This window comes from Pan troglodytes, chromosome 11 (genome assembly GCF_028858775.2).
Source record: "Pan troglodytes isolate AG18354 chromosome 11, NHGRI_mPanTro3-v2.0_pri, whole genome shotgun sequence".
NCBI classification, from domain to species: domain Eukaryota; kingdom Metazoa; phylum Chordata; class Mammalia; order Primates; family Hominidae; genus Pan; species Pan troglodytes.
In genome coordinates, this window is record NC_072409.2 from 67146282 (window position 1) to 67171815 (window position 25534).

Here is a 25534-nt window from a genome sequence, read left to right on the forward strand (position 1 = left end):
GCATGCACTGGGGGAAGAAAAATGCTGAAGGCTGTGATCAGCGGATGACCCAAGGAGAGAGATTCACACAAACCCATGGGTATTAAAGAAGGCTAGGCCGGGTGCAGTGGCTCACGCCTATAATCCCAGCACTTTGGGAGGCTGAGGCGGGCGGGTCACCTGATATTGGGAGTTCAAGAACACCCTGACCAAGATGGAGAAACCCCATCTCTACTAAAAATACAAAATTAGCTGGGTGTGGTGGCGCATGCCTGTAATCCCAGCTACTCGGGAGGCTGAGGCAGGAGAATTGCTTAAACCTGGGAGGCAGAGGTTGTGGTGAGCTGAGATGGTGCCATTGCACTCCAGCCTGGGCAAAAAGAACAAAACTCCGTCCCACTCCCCCCCAAAAAGAAGGCTATAGGGACATGTTAGAAAACCCCTGGGACAGAGGGAAAGCTGAGCCAGAATAGCCTAGAAGCAAATCTAAGAGAAACCCAAGTCACGCTCTTTGTAAATACTTCAACCACATTCAGACATTAAGCCCATAAACATTTGCAGAAATGAAGTGGCCAAACAGCAGTTGTTGATTAAGCAGGACAGCAGTTTTATGATCAGTAACTGAAGCCTCTCAAGATCTGTTAGGTAACAAACCAGTCCAGTGTAAAGGTCTGTATTTTACTTTATCTATCTGTAGCCTCTACTTAATTTTGAGTTTCTTTATACAGAATGGAGCTAACCAAGAGGTTGAGGGAGTTGTAAACACAAGTCAGGCTGTACTATGGCTGAAACAGCTACATGTCTCCATCTAGAGGATGTATTAAAACTGATTCATGGTTTCTTTGCTGGATGGTAATGTGACATTAACACCATGTGTGTTAGAAGATCAATGTATTATGACATATTGATCTTCACCAAGTATTTCTGGCTCTCTGCCTTTTGAGTGCATGGTAGTATTGCACTTTCCTGTCCCCTTTGAAGTTAGGGTGGCCACATGACTTGCTTTGGCTAATGAAGAAAGAGTGGAAGGGAGAGATGTCGCTTCTGAGCAGAAGGCTTAGGAGCAAGCGTGTGAGGAGCCACATCCTCTTCCCACATAGGTGGCTGTGGAGGGGCTCGGCCAGGCTGTGTCCCGAGTGCCTCTGATGAGCAGAGGCCTCGATGAAAGCTTGCTGGAAATGTAAACAAGAAATGAACTTTTGTTGTGTTTTGCCCTGAGATATTGTAGTTATTTGTTACCACATTACGATCTAGCCCATTCTTACTATATAGCTGGCCTTTATTGTTTCAAAGGGAATATTTGACTTATGCTATGCTCAAAAATTTATTTCCTGATTTGGGTAACCAATTTTCCACATTCTTAGCCCAGATTCATATTGACAGTAAATATCTTTACGTCTGGATTGCTAAAGCGTCAAAGCATATAGGAACAAAAAGCTTGAAAAGACACTGAATGCTTTTAAATATTCTATAAGATTGAGTATTAATATATCACCTTTAGGGTTTTTGTCATAGCCTTTTATCACTTGCCAATTTACTTAACATTTTCTTTAGATTGACTTATTTTATTAAGGTTATTTTGAGAGGAATGTTTGTATCACTAATGTACAGGTTGAGTATCCCTTATCCAAAATGCTTGGGACCAGAAGTATTTAAACCTTCCGACTTTTTTGGATTTTGGAATATTTGCATTATATACTACAAGTTGAGAATCCCTACTCTGACAATCTGAAATCTGAAATGCTCCAATGAGCATTTCCTCTGAGTGTTGTGTCAGCACTGAAGAACATGAATTTTGGAGCATTTTAGATTTCAGACTAGGGATACTCAACCATTATATGTAAACTTAAATCACTCACGTAAAATAAATGGTGAGTGATTTAAGTTACATAAAATAAATAACATATATAGAAAAAATTAAATATAATAAAAATAAAATAATACTATTAAATTTAAGTTAGAAACCCCTGGAATCTCACTCAGAGGTTTTTCCTCTTTGCTAAAAGAGAGATGTTAGGAAGTGTTGGCTAAGTCTGACAAGGTGTAAAGCCATGTATCATTAAAAATACAAGAAATGCTATATGAAATAGCATACTCCAAAAGTTACTAATACATTTCCAAGCTTAAAAAAATAAGATTAAGTCCACAGGTGCCAGAAATAAAGAGTTATTCTAGAAGGCTGATAAAAACCTAGCACACAGGGTTCTTGCACTGGACACAGGACTCAGGGTCTCACAGCATAAGGGACCTCCTGGTGATGGAAGAAAGGCCTAGACCTGAACTTCTATATAGGGCTCTGGACGTTCAGGAACTTTCCCCTTAACAAAAAGGGGATGGAAAAAACTCTCTCCTCTGGCCTTGGAGGTTTTGGGTAGAAAATAAAAAGCAACCAGTAGGAGCTGGAGACACTAGCTGTGGGCCGCTCATGTCTCAATTTATATTACCTGAATGATGTAGAAATGAATCAAGAAATTAAGATGAAAATTCATCTAGGATCACTGAACACCTAGGACCCTAGGGTTCCAAAAGAATCAGATGTGGGCCAGGCACGGTGGCTCACGCCTGTAATCCCAACACTTTGGGAGGCCGAGGCAGGTGGATCATGAGGTCAGGAGTTCAAGACCAGCCTGGCCAAGATGGTGAAACCCCATCTCTACTAAAAATACAAAAATTAGCTGGGTGTGGTGGTGCACACCTGTAATCCCAGCTACTTGGGAGGCTGAGGCAGAAGAATCGCCTGAACCCGGGAGGCGGAAGTTGCAGAGAGCCGAGATTACGTCACTGAACTCCAGCCTGGGCAACAGAGCAAGACTCTGAATCAAAAAAAAAAAAAAAAAAAAAAAAAAAAAGAAAGAATCAGGTGTGAAACCACTTGGTAGTGCTTACTTCTACAAGCAAGTTTCACTGGAAATCCAATTAGGTGCAAGAAAAAACTCTCTGAAAGATGAGCTCATATAAAAAAACCCTATAAACTACACTTGGGAAAAATACTTTGAGGCATTTCCAGGAGATGCAATAAATAGAAAAATTAGCAATAAAAGTAATAAAATAAAAGAATAGCATGAAAGAGGCCATAATGATTAAAGAATAATATCTAAACCTTTGTTGTGTTAAACCACTGAGATTTGGGGTTGTCATAGCAGGTAATGTCACCAAGACCTCAGTAGCCATTCTGCTTAAAAAAGAAACATCTAAAACATAATAATGCAGAAGTGTTGACAAGAAAGTGGTATTTTTAAAAAACACAAAAATACTAAACACAAGAAAGCATTACAATATTATTATTATTTATCATTATTATTAGTATTTTTTGGTACAGTCATCCAGGCTGGAGTACAGTAGTGCAATCTTGGCTCACTGAAGCCTCTGCCTCCTGGGTTTAAGCGATTCTCCTGCCTCAGCCTCCCAAGTAGCTAGGATTACAGGCACCTGCCACCATGCCCAGCTAAGTTTTGTATTTTTAATAGAGATGGGGTTTCACCATGTTGGCCAGCCTGGTCTCAAACTCCTGACCTCAGGTGATCTGCCTGCCTCAGCCTCCCAAAGTGCTGGGATTACAGGCATGAGCCACTGCACCTGGCCAGCATTACAGTATTAATGCCCAACAAAACAGACTTCAGAAAAGGCATTATTAAGGCTAAAGAAAGTTATTATTTAGTGATACAAGGAATAATTCTTCAGAAGATGTAATAATTGAGAGCCAATGTGTTCTTAACAACATAGCCTCAAAATATGTAAAACAAAAATTGAAAATACATTATAAGGCAAAATAAATTTCATGGGGTAAAATCTGAGTATACCTCTCAAGAATTTATAAATTAATTTGAAAAGAAATATATAAGAATATGGCAGATCTGAACAATGCAGTAATATAGCTTGATCTAATGGAGAGATCTGCAGTCAATAAAAACACAGTTTTTTTTTTTGAACTCACCAAAACTTACCATACGTGATGTCTCATAAAATACCAAAAGTCAACATCACATGTACTATATTCTCTGACTTCGGGGCCATACCTCTAGTTATCAATCACAAAAAGTCTCCAATCACAGTTTGGAGACTAAAAAACACACGTGTAAGTAACCAAACAATAAAGCCCTGCACATCCAAACTTGTGAAAGCAGCTAAAGAAGTTCCTAGAGGAAAATAAATAGCCTTAAGTTCAGATTTTAGGAAATAAGATGAACTGAATTAGCTAAGCATTCAACTCAGCCCAGGAAGTTATAAAAAGAAACATGCTCTTAGGTGACTTGATGCTATTTATGCTAAATCTTTGCACCTTCTCTAATGATCCTGAATACCACCAAATGGAGAAAGAACGGTGATAGAAATGGAAGTCTCCAATTTGAGAATGAAGCCCACGTATATTCGTAGATTGTGTGTTTCTGATACTTACATTTCTTCATATGGAAGGCTAATTGCAGTATGTGACAGAGAATGAAGGACAACAAATGCAGAACTTTTGGACATAAATGCACCTTCTTGCCTTTAGAACAGGTACAAAATTAAGCCCATTCTGCATTTTGTATTTTTTCAACGTATCTGAATCTGGAGGGATTTGACTGTTGTTGTAGGATTAGCTTTGCCTGAGATTAGGTTCTTTTTAACAGGAAATGAGCAGTGAGCCAAGAGCTGGCACACACATACCAGTAGCATTTCTAGATGGTAATGTTTCCTGACAGACACGGATATCCAGCAGCAGGTGGCACCCCTTTTCAGGAATAACCACTTTTACAAGATTGGCCACTGAAATATATACCTCCATAAAAAGTAAAGTAGCAGGTCATGACATGGGGTCCATTGTTCTTTAGAAAAATACTGACGGTTATGCTGATATATTTTGGGAAAATGATTACATAAAGAGAAATATCTCTTGTGTTAAGAGTTCCTTAAAACTCTCCTGGCTTCTTTCTAGTCTATTAAGATCTGCTGGACTGATAAGGTTGCTGTCTCTAGAAACAGAGATAAAAAGAAAAAAGAAAACACAAACAAAACCTTTCATGAGGTGCTTGCCTTCCCTCGTTAAGAATATCAATTAGCCTATGGGCTGGAGGACTGCCATTTGAGGGTTCTTGTCTGATAAAGTAGGCTGCTCCATTTAAGCCAGCAGTACATGGCACCCTGTGAACCACAGAGTACTTATCAAATTACTCAAAGTAGGAGGTGAGACTGAAGCAGCACTGAGCTTCACACTTTGCCTAATCAAGCTAATCCCAAGACAGGAAATGCTACAATAGGAAGCTGGGGTCAAGCCCATGAAATAACGCTCTTTAGCAACAGTTCGCTAACCCAGCTGGGCCTCTCTCATCCTAGAACAGGTAAGCACTGTGGCCAGGCAGGGAGAAGCATCTTAGAAGCCAGCCAGCTGAAGAGAGATGAAGGAGGGAGGTGAGAGCTGGAAACTGACTGCACACAGTAGGAAGATAAGCGCCGAGCACTCGCCCAGACACCTTCTTTAGGGAATGTGCAAAACCGCAGAAACCACAGCTAAACATTCTCAGGTTCTCAGAGGTGGGGGACACGACGCAGCCTCCTTACCCAGGGTCAGATTCTAAAATTCTGCAGGGAGCAAAAAAATCACTTGTAGTTCAATGATCCTCAAACATTTTCTTGAATTGTTCCCTGAATAGAGTGTACATGGTTTTGTATGTCAATTTCTTTTTCTTTTTACAGTGAGGCTTAAACATGAAAATTTGAGGAACGCTGAGCAGGAATAGAAGGAAAGCCTACATTTTTATCATTTCAACCTCTTTGCTTTTCAGAGAATAATTAACTCCTTGGCTGTGAATGATGGATGCATGGAGAAGTCTACCTCTTGCCTGCAGGCTATTTGCTAGCTTCTTTTAATATTTTTCCTATAACCTTAAGATCTATGAATAGATTTGTTTGTTGTGGAGAAGATTAAATTAGATGGCATAATCTCACATTGGAGAGGGGCATATACTTATTTAGGAAGTGAGTTTACAGTTCACAACCAGGATGGCTCAAAGGGATCTCAAACTGAACATGTTCAAAACCTAATCCCACATCTTCCTCTACGCAGACCCGCTACATCCTACCTTCTCTGTGACGACTTTGAAAAGTGTCCATGAATTCTTTGACACTCTTTTCAAAAGGTGGAGCCTAATTTCCCGTCCCTTAAGTGTGGACTGATGATTTGCTTCTAAAGAACAGAATAAGGTGGAATGGATGGTAGGTGACTTCTAAGGCTAGGTCCGAAAAAGCACTGTGTGCTTTGTTCTCTCTTGGGTCTCTCAGTCTGGGAGAAACCAGCTACCCTGTTGTAAGGACAGTCAAGCAGCCCTGTGGAGAGTCCATGTGGCAAGGGACTGAGGCTTCCTGTGAAAATCCAGGAAGGAACTGAAGCCTTCTGCCAACAGCCATGTGAACGAGCTATCTTGGAGGCAGATCCTGCAGCCTGGCTAATGTCTTGATGGCAACTTAACAAGATACCTTAAGCCAGAACCACCTAGCTAATACAGTCTGGAATTCCTGATACAAACACTGGGAAATAATCAATGTTTGTTGTTTTAAGCTGCTAAACTTTGATATTATTTATTTTATTCATTTATTTTTTGAGACAGGGTCTTGCTGTATTGCCCAGGCTGGAGCGCAATGGAGCGATCTCGGCTCACTCCAGTCTCCATCTCCTGCGTTCAAGTGATTCTCCTGCCTCAGCCTCCCGAGTAGCTGGGATTACAGACGTGCACCACCATGCCGAGCTAATTTTTAGGAGAGATGGGGTTTCACCATGTTGGTCAGGCTGGTCTCCAACTCCCAGGCTCAAGTGATCCTCCCACTTCGGCCTCCCAAAGTGCTGGGATTACAGGCATGAGCCATTGCACCTGGCCGAGATTATTTATTATACAGCAATAGCTAACTAATACATTTCTCATCCTAGTGAATGTCTCTACATATCACCTGTGCACTCAAGCTCCCAAACTGGCATTCACTCTTACTTTCTTTTCTTTCCCACCATTTCTTCCTCATCCAGTTGGCCATCCAATCCTATAAATTTACGTCATCCTCTCCACTCCATTCTCACTACAAAAGCCTTAGTTCAAGTTCATTTTTTTCATGCAGAAACATCACGACCTTTCTGTTTACGATCTTCATCCCTACCTCCTCCAAATTATAACTAATATCCTTCTTCATCTTAACCTTGACACCACCTTCTTGTGTTTAAATCCTTTCAATTCACCACTTCAGGGAAAGAATTTGGCTTCAGAGAAGGGCTCACAAGGCCCTCTTGACCTGGCCCCTAAGCCCAGACTCAAGCCTCCTTTCTCATTCCCCACTCCCCACTTAGCCTTGCCAGTCTTGCTGTCCTGTACTACTCAGTGTGGACATCTCCATCCTGGAACCTCACCTCCATCCCACAGAATCGGGATCTGGGACCTCACCTCCACCCCACAGAGTAAGGTCCTGGGACCTCACCTCCATCCCACAGAGTCGGGACCTGGGACCTCACCTCCACCCCACAGAGTCGGGTCATGTCCCATAGCACCCTGTGCTTACCTCACGCAGATGCTGCCATGTTCCTATGATTTCCTGTTTGAAATGTGTCTGCCCCAACTCCTCCCCACTGCCACCCTCTCCACACACACATGAATCTCCTGGGGGACAAGCACACCCAGTGCTTAGCACAGGGCTCAGCACGTGGTGGAGATGAATGAGTCACTATTGAACAACACAGATTTAGACACGTGAAGGTGCCCTGCCCTTTGGGTAAAGTGCTCCTCAGAATGTCTCGCCACATAGTGAAACTTGACCATAAAAATTATCTTCCAGGCCAGGCGTGGTGGCTCACACCTGTAATCCCTGCACTTTGGGAGGCTGAGGTGGGCAGATCACCTGAGGTCAGGAGTTCGAGATCTGTGGGCGGCAAGCCACCTAGGTGCCAAGGCAAAAGACCGAGGGCACGAGCTGTTTCAGTATAATAAAATATATAAAACAACAAGAATTATACTAGATCTAGATCATAGACATGATTATATATGAATATCATTAATCATTAGTTCGTAGCAATTACTCTTTATTCCAATATTATAAGAATCTTCACTCTATAATCATAACCTAGGAAAAACCAGGCCATACAGTGATAGGAGCTGAGGGGACATAGTGAGAGGTGACCAGAAGACAAGAGTGTGAGCCTTCTGTTATGCCCGGACAGGGCCACCAGAGGGCTCCTTGGTCTAGCGGTAATGCCAGCGCCTTGGAAGACACCCGTTGCCAAGCGGACCGTGGTCTAGCGGTAGTGTCAGTGCCAAGGGAAAACACCCGCTACTTAGCAGACCTGGAAAGGGAGTCTCCCTTTCCCCGGGGAAGTTTAGAGAAGACTCTACTCCTCCACCTCTTGTGGAGGGCCTGACATCAGTCAGGCTTGCCCACAGTTATCTGGAGGCCTAACCATCTCCCTGTGATGCTGTGCTTCATTGGCCACGCTCCTAGTCCGCTTTCATGTTCCATCCTGTACACCTGGCTCTGCCTTTTAGATAGCAGTAGCAAAATTAGTGAAAGTACTAAAAGTCTCTGATATGCAGAAATAATGGCGTAAGCTGTCCTCTCTCTCTCCCTCTCTCTCTGCCTTGGCTGCCAGGCAGGGAAGGGCCCCCTGTCCAGTGGACACGTGACTCATGTGACCTTGTCAATCATTGGAGATGACTCACACTCCTTATCCTGCCCCTTTTGCCTTGTATCCAATAAATAACAGTGCAGCCTTGCATTCAGGGCCACTACCAGTCTCCGCGTCTTGGTGGTAGTGGTCCCCCGGGCCCAGCTGTCTTTTCTTTTATCTCTTTGTCTTGTGTCTTTATTTCTGCAATCTCTCGTCTCCACACACAGGGAGAAAAACCCACTGACCCTGTGGGGCTGGACCCTACAGAGATCAGCCTGACCAACATGGAGAAACCCTGTCTCTATTAAAAATACAAAATTAGCCGGGTGTGGTGGTGCATGCCTGTAATCCCGGGTACTTGGGAGGCTGAGAAAGGAGAATCACTTGAACCCAGGAAGCAGAGGTTGGGGTGAGCCAAGATCGCATCATTACACTCCAGCCTGGGCAACAAGAGCGAAACTCTGTCACAAAAAAAAAGAAAATTCTCTTCCAACAAATTCCTTTTGATAAGAAGTTTAGCTTTTGTCAAAACATAATTTAGAAATATAGGTGATGCTTATGGGAGTGTTTTACAAAGAAGTCATCACTGTGAACCCAATTAGGCAACGGTCACCCTCTGGTGTGGCACATATTGTGCTCTCTCCTCCAACAGTAAAAGCTCTTTGATAATATTAGGAGCAACTGGGAGTGAATTTGAAAGAATGAGGTTCTTCCGAAGGGAAGGGGGAAAAGTAGACCATTGTTTTTCTTCAGAATTGGAGACAATCTTCAATGCCAGGGATGCCAGCATCTGCAGGACACCCAAGTGAGCAGCAGAACTGGCTGGGCTGGCAGCATAGGCTCCTGCCATCTGCAGCCCCCATTTCACCTGCTCAGCATCTCCTGGGATTTACACTTTGGGAAGACTGCCTGCCTGCCCCACCCTCCACAAGATAAGCTCACAAAGGGTCCCCTTCCCCACAGTGCAATGCAAAGGCTGCACTCTTGCAGTTTGACTTCCTGCCCCAAGTAGTTCAAGAGTGTGAAGTCACCCAAATGCCTTGGACAAGCTGGCACCAGAAATATGAACCACAGGAACGCACATAGATAAGATACTCCTTCAACTGCTGCTCAGCAGTTATATTTGCTAATCTGCAGGACATGGGAGGGTTGCCTTTGACTTTTCTGGAGGTGGAATCAGCACAGTGTTTCTGGAAGGGCTAGATACTGAATATGTTGGGCTTTACATGCTCTACAGTTTCTGTGGCAACAACTCAGCTCTGTTGTCCTAGCACAAACGTAGCTATAGACAATATGTAAATGCATAGGTATGGCTGTGTTCCAATAAAACTTTATGGACAAAAATAGGTGGCTGACTGGATTGGGCTTGGTGGGTAGCGTAGGGGGAGGTTTGACAACCGCTGTCCTAGAGTCTAACAACTTAAATAACATTTCATTTTCTTGAAGTTGAATATATATTTAAAACTGTGAAGCTCTCATATTGGTGCAAGTGGTACACCCAAATGTGTTTCTATAAGGAATATAAATTGAGGTACAGTTTTTGGTTGTAGTCATCAAAATTTTAAATACACATAGCCTTTGACCAGCTGTTCTAAGAATGTATAGTGCAGAATACTCACAGGTATATACCAAGATATATGTAAAAAGATGTTTACTGTAAAAATACAAAAACAAAACTGGAGGGTTTTTTAAAACAGTCTGAATTTGATGATCATGCAAACACGAAATAATTAAAAATTTCTCAGATCTCTGATTTTCCCAACTGTGCTATGCTGAATCTTCCTTCCCTACATCATGCTATCTTGTTACTTTCAGTTACTAAAATCTAATCTAGTTTAAAACATCCAGTTTCTCATCTAAAAATTCTATCTCCTTCACTCTCCTACCTGGGCCAACCAAAGCTGTGCTTCAGGGAATTTGGGATAGGAAGGGTTTTCCCATTCCTCCTCTTACCCCAGGATTCTGATCTGTGAAAAGGGCCTGGGTGGGAGGGTGAGGTGGAAGCTGGAGAGAGGCCTGGATCATTCTCTCACTCCTCTTCCCAGCCTGAACTCTGGGAGCCCCTCCCTCTGTTGGAAACTTGTAGGAGTTCCTTGAGGGCCTGTGGGGCCTCCCCACTGTACACTTCACTGATACAGGAGGACCGGCTTCATTCCACATCTTCCTTTTGTCCTCAGCTCCTGGCACTGCCTCTGGCTGGGGACTTCTCACCTTGGGAGGCATCGTAGTTTGGAGGGCTTCCATAGCAAAGTATCGCACACAGTAACTTCACCAACAGAAATTTACTCGCTCACAATTCTGGAGGTTGGAAGTCTGAGATCAAGATGTCATCAGGGTTGGTTTCTTCTGAGGCCTCTCTCCTGGACTTGAAGATGGCCATCTTCTCTCTCTCTTTTCACAGTCATCCCTCTGTGTGTGTGCATGTCCTAATCTCTTTTCCTCATAAAGACACCAATCCTACTGGATTAGGGCCTACCCTAATGAATTCATTTTAAAGAAACCATCTCCAAATAGAAGATAGGACTTCAACATACATGGATTTGGAGAGACACAATTCAGTGCATAACAGGTGGGATATTACAAAATGACTCAAATCTACTACTGTCCATGGGGTCACTGCACCCACAGAACACCTATACCACCTTGTCCCTCCACACAGTGATCACACTGTGTACAAGATCACACACAGTACAAGGTCATACCACCACCACCCTCTCACGAATGTTCTTTTCTTTTCCTTTTTCTTTTTTTTTGAGATGAAGTTTCACTCTTGTCACCCAGGCTGGAGTGCAGTGGTGTGATCTCGGCTCACTGCAACCTCTGCCTCCTGGGTTCAAGTGATTCTCCTGCCTCAGCCTCCTGAGTAGCTGGGATCACAGCTGCGTGCCACCACACCCAGCTAATTTTTGTATTTTTAGTAGAGACAAGTTTTCACAATGTTGCCCAGGCTAGTCTCGAACTCCTGACCTCAGGTGATCCACCCATGTTAGCCTCCCAAAGTGCTGGGGTTACAGGCATGAGCCGCCATGCCCAGCCTCGAATGTTCTTTTCATTGGCTCAGGCAGGATCAGGGCAGACCCACAGTCCAGTCTAAGTTGACTTCCAACTGGGCGTGAGATGCCAGTCTTCCTTGTGGAAGGAATTCCAACTCTTTACCCAGGACTCTTCTGGGGCAACCCTCACTTGGCTTTGGAGGAGCAGAAAGGGATGCACCCCAGTACTCCTAACAAGGCAATGACTTCATAATTCCCTCACTCCTCCCGAGTCTTCTGCTCACATGGAATGGGTTGAGTTGGGTAAATCTGAGTCACCTTTTAAGAAGCCTTCAGGGAAGCATCTACCCCAACTGCCAAGAGCTTCTTGCCCTCTCTCTCTTTGGGATAAAGAGTACTTTGCACCACTTTGCCCTCAGCCTTGGACCCTAGTTGTTCATTCAGTGACTTAACAAAATCTTCGGGGAGGAGCCAAGATGGCTGAATAGGAACAGCTCCAGTCTACAGCTCCCAGCATGAGCGACGCAGAAGATGGGTGATTTCTGCATTTCCATCTGAGGTACCAGGTTCATCTCACTAGGGAGTGCCAGACAGTGGGCGCAGGTCAGTGGGTGCGCGCACCGTGCGCGAGCCGAAGCAGGGCAAGGCATTGCCTCACTTGGGAAGCGCGAGGGGTCAGGGAGTTCCCTTTCTGAGTCAAAGAAAGGGGTGACAGACGGCACCTGGAAAATTGGGTCACTCCCACCCGAATACTGCGCTTTTCCGACGGGCTTAAAAAACGGCGCACCACGAGATTATATCCCGCACCTGGCTCGGAGGGTCCTACGCCCACGGAGTCTTGCTGATTGCTAGCACAGCAGTCTGAGATCAAACTGCAAGGTGGCAGCGAGGCTGGGGGAGGGGCGCCTGCCATTGCCCAGGCTTGATTAGGTAAACAAAGCAGCCAGGAAGCTCGAACTGGGTGGAGCCCACCACAGCTCAAGGAGGCCTGCCTGCCTCTGTAGGCTCCACCTCTGGGGGCAGGACACAGACAAACAAAAAGACAGCAGTAACCTCTGCAGACTTAAATGTCCCTGTCTGACAGCTTTGAAGAGAGCAGTGGTTCTCCCAGCACGCAGCTGGAGATCTGAGAACGGGCAGACTGCCTCCTCAAGTGGGTCCCTGACCCCTGACCCCCGAGCAGCCTAACTGGGAGGCACCCCCCAGCAGGGGCACACTGACACCTCACACGGCAGGGTATTCCAACAGACCTGCAGCTGAGGGTCCTCTCTGTTAGAAGGAAAACTAACAAACAGAAAGGACATCCACACCAAAAACCCATCTGTACATCACCATCATCAAAGACCAAAAGTAGATAAAAACCACAAAGATGGGGAAAAAACAGAACAGAAAAACTGGAAACTCTAAAAAGCAGAGCACCTCTCCTCCTCCAAAGGAACACAGTTCCTCACCAGCAACGGAATAAACCTGGATGGAGAATGACTTTGACGAGCTGAGAGAAGAAGGCTTCAGACAATCAAATTACTCTGAGCTACAGGAGGACATTCAAACCAAAGGCAAAGAAGTTGAAAACTTTGAAAAAAATTTAGAAGAATGTATAACTAGAATAACCAATACAGAGAAGTGCTTAAAGGAGCTGATGGAGCTGAAAACCAAGGCTCAAGAACTACGTGAAGAATACAGAAACCTCAGGAGCCGATGCGATCAACTGGAAGAAAGGGTATCAGTGATGGAAGATGAAATGAATGAAATGAAGCGAGAAGGGAAGTTTAGAGAAAAAAGAATAAAAAGAAATGAGCAAAGCCTCCAAGAAATATGGGACTATGTGAAAAGACCAAATCTACGTCTGATTGGTGTACCTGAAAGTGATGGGGAGAATGGAACCAAGGTGGAAAACACTCTGCAGGATATTATCCAGGAGAACGTCCCCAATCTAGCAAGGCAGGCCAACGTTCAGATTCAGGAAATACAGAGAACGCCACAAAGATACTCCTCGAGAAGAGCAACTCCAAGACACGTAATTGTCAGATTCACCAAAGTTGAAATGAAGGAAAAAATGTTAAGGGAAGCCAGAGAGAAAGGTCAGGTTACCATCAAAGGGAAGCCCATCAGACTAACAGCGGATCTCTCGGCAGAAACCCTACAAGCCAGAAGAGAGTGGGGGCCAATATTCAACATTCTTAAAGAAAAGAATTTTCAACCCAGAATTTCATATCCAGCCAAACTAAGCTTCATAAGTGAAGGAGAAATAAAATACTTTACAGACAAGCAAATGCTGAGAGATTTTGTCACCACCAGGCCTGCCTTACAAGAGCTCCTGAAGGAAGCACTAAACATGGAAAGGAACAACCGGTACCAGCCACTGTAAAATCATGCCAAAATGTAAAGACCATCGAGACTAGGAAGAAACTGCATCAACTAACGAGCAAAATAACCAGCTAACATCATAATGACAGGATCAAATTCACACATAATAATATTAACTTTAAATGTCAATGGACTAAATGCTCCAATTAAAAGACACAGACTGGCAAATTGGATAAAGAGTCAAGACCCATCAGTGTGCTGTATTCAGGAAACCCATCTCACGTGCACAGACACACATAGGCTCAAAATAAAAGGATGGAGGAAGATCTACCAAGCCAATGGAAAACAAAAAAAGGCAGGGGTTGCAATCCTAGTCTCTGATAAAACAGACTTTAAACCAACAAAGATCAAAAGAGACAAAGAAGGCCATTACATAATGGTAAAGGGATCAATTCAACAAGAAGAGCTAACTATCCTAAATATATATGCGCCCAACACAGGAGCACCCAGATTCATAAAGCAAGTCCTGAGTGACCTACAAAGAGACTTAGACTCCCACACATTAATAATGGGAGACTTTAACACCCCACTGTCAACATTAGACAGATCAACGAGACAGAAAGTCAACAAGGATACCCAGGAATTGAACTCAGCTCTGCACCAAGCGGACCTAATAGACATCTACAGAACTCTCCACCCCAAATCAACAGAATATACATTTTTTTCAGCACCACACCACACCTATTCCAAAATTGACCACATACTGGGAAGTAAAGCTCTCCTCAGCAAATGTAAAAGAACAGAAGTTATAACAAACTATCTCTCAGACCACAGTGCAATCAAACTAGAACTCAGGATTAAGAATCTCACTCAAAACCGCTCAACTACGTGGAAACTGAACAACCTGCTCCTGAATGACTACTGGGTACATAACGAAATGAAGGCAGAAATAAAGATGTTCTTTGAAACCAATGAGAACAAAGACACAACATACCAGAATCTCTGGGACGCATTCAAAGCAGTGTGTAGAGGGAAATTTATAACACTAAATGCCCACAAGAGAAAGTAGGAAAGATCCAAAATTGACACCCTAACATCACAATTAAAAGAACTAGAAAAGCAAGAGCAAACACATTCAAAAGCTAGCAGAAGGCAAAAGATAACTAAAATCAGAGCAGAACTGAAGGAAATAGAGATACAAAAAACCCTTCAAAAAATTAATGAAATCCAGGAGCTGGTTTTTTGAAAGGATCAACAAAATTGATAGACCGCTAGCAAGACTAATAAAGAAAAAAAGAGAGAAGAATCAAATAGACGCAATAAAAAATGATAAAGGGGATATCACCACCGATGCCACAGAAATACAAACTACCATCAGGGAATACTACAAACACCTCTACGCAAATAAACTAGAAAATCTAGAAGAAATGGATAAATTCCTGGACACATACACTCTCCCAAGACAAAACCAGGAAGAAGTTGAATCTCTGAATAGACCAATAACAGGAGCTGAAATTGTGGCAATAATCAATAGCTTACCAACCAAAAAGAGTCCAGGACCAGATGGATTCACAGCCGAATTCTACCAGAGGTACAAGGAGGAACTGGTACCATTCCTTCTGAAACTATTCCAATCAATAGAAAAAGAGGGAATCCTCCCTAACTCATTTTATGAGGCCAGCATCATTCTGATACCAAAGCCAGGCAGAGACACAACAAAAAAAGAGAATTTTAGACCAATATCTTTGATGAACATTGATGCAAAAATCCTCAATAAAATACTGGCAAAACGAATCCAGCAGCACATCAAAAAGCTTATCCACCACGATCAAGTGGGCTTCATCCCTGGGATGCAAGGCTGGTTCAATAGACGCAAATCAATAAATGTAATCCAGCATATAAACAGAGCCAAAGACAAAAACCACATGATTATCTCAATAGATGCAGAAAAAGCCTTTGACAAAATTCAACAATCCTTCATGCTAAAAACTCTCAATAAATTAGGTATTGATGGGACGTATTTCAAAATAATAAGAGCTATCTATGACAAACCCACAGCCAATATCACACTGAATGGGCAAAAACTGGAAGCATTCCCTTTGAAAACTGGCACAAGACAGGGATGCCCTCTCTCACCACTTCTATTCAACATAGTGTTGGAAGTTCTGGCCAGGGCAATTAGGCAGGAGAAGGAAATAAAGGGTATTCAATTAGGAAAAGAGGAAGTCAAATTGTCCCTGTTTGCAGACGACATGATTGTATATCTAGAAAACCCCATTGTCTCAGCCCAAAATCTCCTTAAGCTGATAAGCAACTTCAGCAAAGTCTCAGGATACAAAATCAATGTACAAAAATCTCAAGCATTCTTATACACCAACAACAGACAAACAGAGAGCCAAATCATGAGTGAACTCCCATTCACAATTGCTTCAAAGAGAATAAAATACCTAGGAATCCAACTTACAAGGGATGTGAAGGACCTCTTCAAGGAGAACTACAAACCACTGCTCAAGGAAATAAAAGAGGATACAAACAAATGGAAGAACATTCCATGCTCATGGGTAGGAAGAATCAATATCGTGAAAATGGCCATACTGCCCAAGGTAATTTACAGATTCAATGCCATCCCCATCAAGCTACCAATGCCTTTCTTCACAGAATTGGAAAAAACTACTTTAAAGTTCATATGGAACCAAAAAAGAGCCCGCATCGCCAAGTCAATCCTAAGCCAAAAGAACAAAGCTGGAGGCATCACACTACCTGACTTCAAACTATACTACAAGGCAACAGTAACCAAAACAGCATGGTACTGGTACCAAAATAGAGATATAGATCAATGGAACAGAACAGAGCCCTCAGAAATAATGCCGCATATCTACAACTATCTGATCTTTGACAAACCTGAGAAAAACAAGAAATGGGGAAAGGATTCCCTATTTAATAAATGGTGCTGGGAAAACTGGCTAGCCATATGTAGAAAGCTGAAACTGGATCCCTTCCTTACACCTTATACAAAAATCAATTCAAGATGGATTAAAGACTTAAACGTTAGACCTAAAACCATAAAAACCCTAGAAGAAAACCTAGGCATTACCATTCAGGACATAGGCATGGGCAAGGACTTCATGTCTAAAACACCAAAAGCAATGGCAACAAAAGACAAAATTGACAAATGGGATCTAATTAAACTAAAGAGCTTCTGCACAGCAAAAGAAACTACCATCAGAGTGAACAGGCAACCTACAAAATGGGAGAAAATTTTCGCAACTTACTCATCTGACAAAGGGCTAATATCCAGAATCTACAATGAACTCAAACAAATTTACAAGAAAAAAACAAACAACCCCATCAAAAAGTGGGCGAAGGACATGAACAGACACTTCTCAAAAGAAGACATTTATGCAGCCAAAAAACACATGAAAAAATGCTCATCATCACTGGCCATCAGAGAAATGCAAATCAAAACCACAATGAGATACCATCTCACACCAGTTAGAATGGCAATCATTAAAAAGTCAGGAAACAACAGGTGCTGGAGAGGATGTGGAGAAATAGGAACACTTTTACACTGTTGGTGGGACTGTAAACTAGTTCAACCATTGTGGAAGTCAGTGTGGCGATTCCTCAGGGATCTAGAACTGGAAATACCATTTGACCCAGCCATCCCATTACTGGGTATATACCCAAAGGACTATAAATCATGCTGCTATAAAGACACATGCATACGTATGTTTATTGCGGCATTATTCACAATAGCAAAGACTTGGAACCAACCCAAATGTCCAACAATGATAGACTGGATTAAGAAAATGTGGCACATATACACCATGGAATACTATGCAGCCATAAAAAATGATGAGTTCATGTCCTTTGTAGGGACATGGATGAAATTGGAAATCATCATTCTCAGTAAACTATCCCAAGAACAAAAAACCAAACACCGCATATTCTCACTCATAGGTGGGAATTGAACAATGAGATCACATGGACACAGGAAGGGGAATATCACACTCTGAGGACTGTTGTGGGATGGAGGGAGGGGGGAGGGATAGCATCGGGAGATATACCTAATGCTAGATGACGAGTTAGTGGGTGCAGCGCACCAGCATGGCACATGTATACATATGTAACTAACCTGCACAATGTGCACATGTACCCTAAAACTTAAAGTATAATAAAAAAAAACCAAAAACAAAAAAAACAAAAAAAACTAATAGCCAATATTTTTAATAAATTAAAATTACATGAACAGTTGACAAGAAATAGAATTATGCAAGTACTCTAAATCAAGCTTGTTTAACCTGTGGCCCCAGATGGCTTTGAATATGGCCCGATATGAATTTGTAAACTTTGTGAAAACATTAAAAAAAAAAAAAAAATCTTCCACTCAAAATTTTTTTTTTTTACAAAAATGTAAGTGCTAATCTAAATGCCTATCAGTAAGGGAATGATTAAATATAGCATGAAACACATTATGGTATTTCAATGTAAAAAAAAAAGTCTAAATGTATTGACATAGAATGGTATTTAAGATGTATCTAACAAAAACTCGTTACAAAATGGTACATTTAGAATGATACTATTTCCATAAAATTATATACATTTATATGCATTTTTAGATATGGATAATATCTAGGAAGAATACATTGTTAATAACAGTTACCTACGTGGAGTAGGTACAGGGGTGAAAGGAATTCCTACATTTGATTCATTTACTTTTCTGTGTTTCAATTTTTAAAATACGAACATGTGGCAACATTTTCAAATAAAAGGTAATTTGAAAAAAGATTCCATGCACTTCTAGGAATTTTGGGCAAATTCAAGTTAATGTTAGAAAAAAAGAAGTGCCTAGTAAGTAGTAATTTCAGTTGTTTATCAGTAGCAATATTACGATGTCACATCCACTGCCACATAATCGGGGCTCCTGACATTTTCCAAAATAAAGTGTAGGAAGCAGCAGAAATAGCGAAGCACATGAGCTGAAATGTTAGCATTGAAAAAGAAAGCCAGAAAAACCCGAGCTCAGATTAATCCATCATTATGGAGGTCCTGCTGTTCCCACTGTCCACATGTCTATTATATTTGTTCATCTTCACAAATATTTTCTGAAGGTCCGATCTGTGCAAACAGTGGGTATTTTAAAATAAATAAGACACACCTGCTTCTCATGGCTGTTGCTGTATATAGCCTGGCTGATTCATCTTTCGCAATAGGTTGATTTAAATGTATCTAATTCTATCCTTGCGTTGCAGTCTGTTTTCCAATATCTGCAGTGTGTTTTCCAATTCAATAGTTTCTCTTTTGCAATGGTCTTTTCACTTTGGTTTCTTTTACTGTTGCTTTGTCTATTTTGTTAGATTTACTTTTTTTTTTTCAGTTTTGGATTTTTTAAATTATTTGCTTAAAAAAAATTCATTATTTTATTTATGTTCTTGTCCTTAAAGAAAAAAGAAACTCTTTGATTTTCACATAGTATTTCTCTGACTTCGAAAGCCTTTATACTTTTAAAATTAGCATCGTTTTTGATAGCATCCCTTTAAGGCATTGTTTTCCGTTCCTGTTTCACAGGTGAGGAAAATGAGGCAGAGAATGAAACATTTCCATCTGGATGACCAAACCGTCAGCTCCTAAAGGGCCGCAGAGGCTGAGAGCGCTGCTGGCAGCCGGCCCTCTGTGGACATTTGCTGAATAAACAGAAGATATGTGCACCAGTGTTCGGTCCTTTGGGTGATACCATCCCATTTTTATTTTCTGGATTTCCTTCCTGATGGGTCCATTGTTCCTCATTTTCCTCTAGCATTAAATTCCTTTATCTTTTCATTCCCACACAGTCGCTGCCTGTGGTTGAAAATTGAGTCACCTCTCAGGCCCCAGTGACTTTCCTGGAGAAGTCCAGGAAGCAGGCCTGCTGCAAGATCCGGGCAAATTCCTGGAATCCATTCCCCGAGGTCAGCATATGAGCTCAAACCTGGGACTGACCGGGGCAGACATAAGAAGGAACACTCCCCCCACACCCCACGAGGATTTGCACTCGAGTGTTCCAAACCATCCTGGGGCGAACGGGACACAGTGGGGAACAACTGGTCATATCTTTATGCCAGCGTTTGCCAGAGCCTGCGCCCAGAGAACCAGCTCCACAGATCTATGCCAAAAGGTTCTATGCCAATTAAGTTTGGGAAGCATCATATATTATATTCTCTGGGGATTGGCCGGGCTTGGTGGCTCATGCCTGTAATCCCAGCACTTTGAGAAGCTGAGGTCAGGAGCTTGAGACCAGCCTGGCCAACACGGCAAAACCCCATCTCTACTAAAAGTACAAAAATTAGCCAGACGTGGTGGTGGGCGCCTTTAATCCCAGCTACTCAGGAGGCTGAGACAGGAGAATCGCCTGAACCCGGGAGCGGAGGTTGCAGTGAGCCGAGATGGTGCCACTGCACTCCAGCCTGGGCGACAAAGTGAGACTCCGTCTCAAAAAATAAATAAATAAATAAAAATAAATAAATAAAGTCCTTCCTCCCTTCCTTCGAGAAGCACAGGTCTGAGACATAACCCCAAGAGATATGTGGGCCTCTATGGACAGCTAGGACTGCATCTAACAAGAATCTAGTAAATGCAGCCTGAACTGCTCTGTGGTATTTTTATTCCAGAAAGCCTCAAGACTCAGGAGTCAGGCTGCCTGCACTTGAATCTTGGCTCTGACCTTTTAAAATGTGCAACCTTATACGAGTTACAGAATTTCTATATGCCTCAGTTTCCTTATCTGTAAAATGCGAAAAGTAACACTACTTACTTAGAAAGTTGTTGTAAGGATTAAATGAGTTGATTTAGGTAGGGATAGGGAACACTGCCTTGCCAATCATGACTGATGACATATAAGGATTAGATATTGCTGTTATCATCATTTCAGTAATTTTGTTAAAAATTAAATACAATAGTGGTTTTCAAAACCAAGTGACCTGGATTCCAATGGAATTTTTTGAAAAAATAGGAAAATCATTCTAAAATTTATTTGAAATTTCAAGGGACCTCAAATAGCCAAAACAATCTTGAAAAAGAATAAAGCTGGAAGTCTTACACCTCCTAATTTTAAAACTAATTACAAAGCTACAGTAATCAAAACAGTATAGTACTGGCATAAACACTGATATAGCTGAGCACCGTGGCTCACTCCTGTAATCCCAAGTACTATAGGAAGGCTGAGATAGAAGGATTGCTTGAGCCCAGGAGTTTGAAGCTGCAGTGAGCTATGATTGTATCATGTCACTGCACCCCAGCCTGGATGAGTCTCTAAAATAAATAAATAAAAAGACAGATATATAGACTAGTGGAATAGAATAGAGAGTCCAGAAATAAACCCATGCCTATATTGTCAAATGATCTTTGATAAGGTTGCTGAGACCATTTAATGGGGAAATTATTCAACAAATGATGCTGGGAAAACAAGATATCCACATGTAAAAGAATGAAGTTGGACCCTCACCTTATGCAATATACCAAAATTGCTCAAAATGGATTAGCGATAAAAACATAAGACCCAAAATAGAAACTTCTAGCATAAAACATAGAAGAAAAACTTCATGACATTGGATTTGACAATACTCCTTGGATATGACACCAAAAGCATAGGCAACAAAAGAAAAAATAGATGGGACAACATGAAACTTAAAACCTTCTGTGCATCAAAGGATGCAATCAAGAGTGAAAGGCAACCTATGGAATGAGAGAAAACATTTGCAAGTCATATATCTGATAAAGGGTTAATATCTAGAATATATAAAGAACTCCTGAAACCCAACAACAAAAATGTACATAACCTGATTAAAAAATGGGCAAAAGAAATGGGCAAAGACATTTCTCCAAAGATGATATGCAAATGGCCAACAAGCATATGAAAAGATGCTCCACGTCACTAATCATTAGAAAAATGCAAATCAAAACTACAATGATATATCACTTCATACTCATTAGGATGGCTACTGTTAAAAAAACAAACAAAAAACAAACAAACAAAAAGCCAAAAACCAGAAAATAACAAGTGTTGGTGAGGATACAGAGAAATTGGAACACTTGTGCACTGTTGGTGGGAATATAAAATGATGCAGCCTCTTTTAAAAACAGGATGGTGGATCCTCAAATCGATTAAAAATAGAATTACCATATGATTTAGCAATCCCACTTCTTGTTATAAGTCCAAAAGAATTTAAAGTAGGATCTCAAAGAGATATTTGCACAACCACATTCATAGCAGTTATAGGCATAATAACCAATAGGTGGAAGCAACTCAAGCGCCCATTAATGGAAGAATGGAAGTATTAGTCCATTTTCATACTGCTACAAAGAACTACCTGAGACTGGGTAATTTATTAAAAAGAGAGGTTTAATTGACTCAGAGTTCTGCATGGCTGGGGAGGCCTCAGGAAACTTACAACCACGACTGAAAGCAAAGGGAAAGCAAGACACATCTTACATGGCAATAGAAGAGAGAGAGCAAAGGGGGAAGTGGCACACTTTCAAACAACCGGATCTCGTGAGAACTCACTCATTATCATGAGAACAGTGGCAGGAAGTCTGCCCTCAGGGTCCAATCACCTCCCACCAGGCACCTCCCCCAACACATGGAGATTATAATTCAAGATGAGATTCAGGTAGGGACACAGAGCCAAACCATATCAATGGATAAAGAAAATGTGGTATATGCATACATGAAATATTATTCAGCCTTAAAAAGGAAGAAAATCCAGTCACAGGCTACAGTATGAATGAACTTTAAGGACATCATGCCAAATGAAATCAGCCAGTCACATAAGCGAGTCACACATGAAAAAACAAAAAACCATTACTGTATGATTCCACTATCTGAAGTATCTAAAGCAGTGACATTCATAGAAACAGAAAGTAGAATGGTGGTTGCCAGGGGCCGGGGAGATGGGGAAATGTTGTTTAATGGGTATTGAGTTTTCGTTTTAAGAAATGAAAACATTCTGGAGATCTAGGCACGGCAATGTGAATGTACCTACCATAACTGAACTGTACACTTAACAATGGTTAAGATGGTAAATGGTAAATTTTACGTTATGTGTTTCTTACCACAATTTAAAAAAAAAAAAAAAAAAGCAGGTGCCCTGGGAAAGGGTACAAGATAGGTTTTTCTAAGCTCACAAAACCACCTTTGGATCATAAATCTGAAGGTGGACAGCCTCACAGGGACACTTAGAGCTGTGGGATCTGTCTGTGAAGATCTCGACTGTGTGGGTGCCCACCCAGGTGCACTACAGCTTGATGTCCTGGGACAGCTGATGCTTCCACCACTGCTTCAATTTAGGCATCATTTTTACTCCTGAACCACCAGAAAGGTGCTCTTCAACTGCTCCCACAAGGAGCTATATCCTATCAGCCTGTGGAAATAAATCATCTCAGAATGTCACATAAAACACTTCTAAAAGGATCCCAGATTTATGTTAAAAACTCCTTTCAGGGAATTCTTATCAGCTAGAGGTTATTTAAAAAACTGGCAATTAAATCTAATCTAGTCAGGGTGTATCTTTTTAAAGACACAGTGTCACCTTGAAATTTTAAGTAAAGTCCAAATAGTTTATTTTTAAGATAAGCTGATATTTTAAAGATGTATTTTAAATACATTAGGAGGAACTCTGAGAGTCATGGGAAGTGGCAAAGGCAGAGGAGGTGACAAAATGAGACCTCCCTGGAGACCAGAATTAGCAGGAGACAGTGAAGGCGATAAAAATGTTAAGAGAGAGAAGAGATTTGGCTCTTGATCTTAGCCAGAAGCCCCTCAGTAGATGGAGTGATTTAGACTTTAAAAGAGGCTTTATTTTCTCAGAGATATTAATAAAAAAACTTTTAAAAAGTCTTATTCATTATAAAAACATAGTTTACTTATAGAAAACTTACTATATATTTTATATATAAAAATAGAATTATATATGATAGAAAATATAAAGGAAAAATATTCCTAAATTTTGCCACTATGGATGATCACTATTAGCTTTTTTTTTTTTTTTTGAGTCGGAGTTTCACTCTTGTTGCCCAGGCTAGAGTGCAGTGGCGTGATCTCGGCCCACAACAACCTTCGCCTCCTGGGTTCAAGCTATTCTCCTACCTCAGCCTCCCAAGTAGCTGGGATTACAGGTATGCGCCACCCCGCCCGACTAATTTTTTGTATTTTTAGTAGAGATGGAGTTTCTCCATGTCCATGGTGGTCAGGCTGGTCTTGAACTCCTGACCTCAGGTGATCTGCCTGCTTTAGCCTCCCAAAGTGCTGGGATTACGGGCGTGAGCCACTGTGCCCAGCCCCACTATTAATTTTTTATTTTATTTATTGATACACAATAGATGTACATATTTTGGGGAGTACATGTGGTAATTTAATACATTAATACAATTTGTAAAGATCAAATCAGCATCACTTGGGATGGCTATCACTTGAAATATGTGTCTATTCTTTATGCTAAAAAATATTCAAATTTTTCTTTTAACTATTTAAAATATATATAATAGATTAAACTATAGTCACTCTAATGATCTGGCAAAAACTAGGGCTTAGTTCTTCTACCAAACTGTACTTTTGTACCTTTTAATTGACCTCTCTTCATCTTCTCCTGACCATTAACTTTTTTAGTGTATTCAGATGTAATAGTTAGCCCAGTGTCCTCCCCAGACTCTTTCTTCTTTTGATAACAGCACCTCTATTCCCCTTTGGGGAATAATTTCTGCATCACACTAAGTCCCAGGGTTTGAGGGATGAAGGTAATTTCCTTTCCCGTCAGAGACAGGCAACTGACCCAGGACTGACCAATCAGCAGAGTCCCGAGTCCCCGCCCCTGCCACAGTGATTGGTTCCACGAATAAGTATGTGACACCAGTTCTTCCAAGGAGACTCAACCCAGATTTTGTTGAAACCTCTGGGAAAAAGAAAGCCTTTCTCTGGGGATTGCAGTTGACTGTAATGTAAACCTGAGGGCCTATGGAGAAAGGAACCCACTGTATTAAGAAACAGAGACAATGAGTGAAGGAAAAAAAATGGGTAAACATTGACTGCGTGGTTGGAGCTTTCTTATTCACTTCTTCCTAGAGCCAGATTAGTTCTTAGGTTTTCATAATATGAGCCAATTAATATTCTTTTTAACCTAAGCAGGGTAAGTTGAGTTTTTGTCACCCATCACCCAAAATGACCTCACTGATAAAACACATTGGGAAAAATATGTATGTTCTCAGGAAGCTTACATGTGGTATATTCTTGGTTATAGAGACAGGGTTAACTCCCATATAAAGGAAGTGCCAGGGTCATGAACCCTGAAATTAGGCAGACCTTCATATATTTGTTGGATGAATGCATTTCGTTTATCACTCCTCTAATCCTGAATGCAAATGAAAGAATATCATAGAATATCATGTGGGGAGGGGACAGGCCCTGAAACCTGATGCTAACATATATGTGCATGTATCTATCTATCTATCTATATATATATATTTAGCCCTATAAATATGTATTTATGTACCCATAAATTATATTTGTGTATGTATATATACATATATACACATATGTATTTGCGTACCCCATGAATATTTTTTGTGTGTATACATAAAATATATATAGTATACATTATATGTACATATT

The 25534-nt window shown here is 41.4% G+C and overlaps 1 protein-coding gene and 1 long non-coding RNA gene across 14 annotated transcripts in view; one reads left to right on the forward strand and one right to left on the reverse strand.

Annotated features, from left to right (window-relative positions):
• LOC107976683 (uncharacterized) overlaps positions 1–19714 on the forward strand; it is a 35657-nt gene extending 15943 nt beyond the window's left edge. For both annotated transcript variants that reach the window (XR_001720804.4, XR_010148687.1), the window contains one exon: positions 19465–19714. This is a non-coding gene — a long non-coding RNA (uncharacterized LOC107976683). The remainder of the gene's footprint in view (positions 1–19464) is intronic.
• PRUNE2 (prune homolog 2 with BCH domain) overlaps positions 1–25534 on the reverse strand; it is a 293772-nt gene that overhangs the window by 46467 nt on the left and 221771 nt on the right. The gene's annotated exons all lie outside the window — the stretch shown is intronic.